Below are 1,479 nucleotides of genomic sequence, written 5' to 3'. Positions count from 1 at the left end.
AATGATCATCTGATTAAGAATGACTTCTGTGGCAAGGGCAGGGGTAATGAGTTTGTCACAGCTTTGGATAGATGAGTAAATTCTTCAATCATGGACATCATATTTCGTTAAATAGTATGTATAAAGAAATTAAATAAGGCAAAACAAACCTGATGCCCTGAATCCAGGTATCTTAAATTAAACTGTTAAAGAGTCTAATTTTAGGATCAGGAATGAAATAACGGAATAAAAGTGCTGATCAGACTCAGAGTCCCGATAAAGAAAAGATGGGAACTCTCAATCGAAGATATTGAAGGTGAATAATGGCGAATTATTAAGCAACCAACGGATGAAGTTTAACTATGCGCAACTTATATCTGTAATCGGTTTTCATGTATTCTTTTAATATCTTTACACATTACATGATGATACTTCTTTGATATCCAAGGTATATTATGGAGCTGACTTGGAAACTGCAGTATTTGGAAGTGGTTCCCGATGATCTCAATAAAACCAGATCCCTCGGTATCTTCTTTGAATATCTTTCCCATATCCCAGGTTCTATTCTTAGTTTTGAAGAATGTGACTTCTCGAGGATTCTGGTGCCATGGATTTATGTTGGAATGTGGTTTTAATCATTTTGTTGAGGAATTTTCGTTAGTCTAAACAATTTAACTTCTCGCTATTAAATAAAAATGGATTCTATGAGAAGATTAAAAGTTTAAATTTAAGACAATTACCCAGCAAAATGATTAAAAACACATGCCAAAATAAAGTCATGGCACCAGAATCCCGGATATGTTACATTCTTCGAAATAAAGAATAGAGCCTCGGAGACAGGGAAGTTATTCAAATTCCAACCTGAAGATACATAGAGATCTGGTTTTCTTGAGATCATCTAGAAAACACTTCCAAATATTGTAGTTTTCAAGACAGCTTCATATTATACTTTAGATATCAAAGGACCACCATCATGTATGTTTAAAGGTATCAAAAGATTACAAGAAAAATGACTAAAATATAAGTTGCACATACTTTAAATTAATCCGTTGGTTTCTCACTAATTTTCCAAAATTCATCTTAAATATCTTCGACTGAGGATTCACATCTCTTTTTTTGCCCATCGGGATTTTGAGTCTGATCAGCAGTTTCTTCTACTACAGCATCCTTGATCCCAAATTAAGACCCTTTAAAGTTAGATAACCTAAATCCAGGTTATGTTAAATTGAACTATTGCAGGAGATAGTTGCCCATCATACGACTCACCAACTTCACTTGCCTCTATGAGACTCGCTCCAGGAAGCCTCGGATCACTTTCAAATTACAATAAACGGCTCTACGAAAAAAAGGGTTGGGTTTGGATCGTTTTCGCAGACAGGATTGAACAACCAACTTAGTTTGGTCTACACTTGAAATCGAAGACACAAACTTCACCATTTGCTACAAGCTGCTATCCTATCACCTTCTTTATTCCAACATACTTCAAAGATTTCCTCTTTC

Source organism: Apium graveolens, chromosome 4, assembly GCF_009905375.1.
Source record: "Apium graveolens cultivar Ventura chromosome 4, ASM990537v1, whole genome shotgun sequence".
Taxonomy (NCBI): Eukaryota; Viridiplantae; Streptophyta; class Magnoliopsida; order Apiales; family Apiaceae; genus Apium; species Apium graveolens.
Note: the sequence above shows the minus strand (reverse complement) of the source record.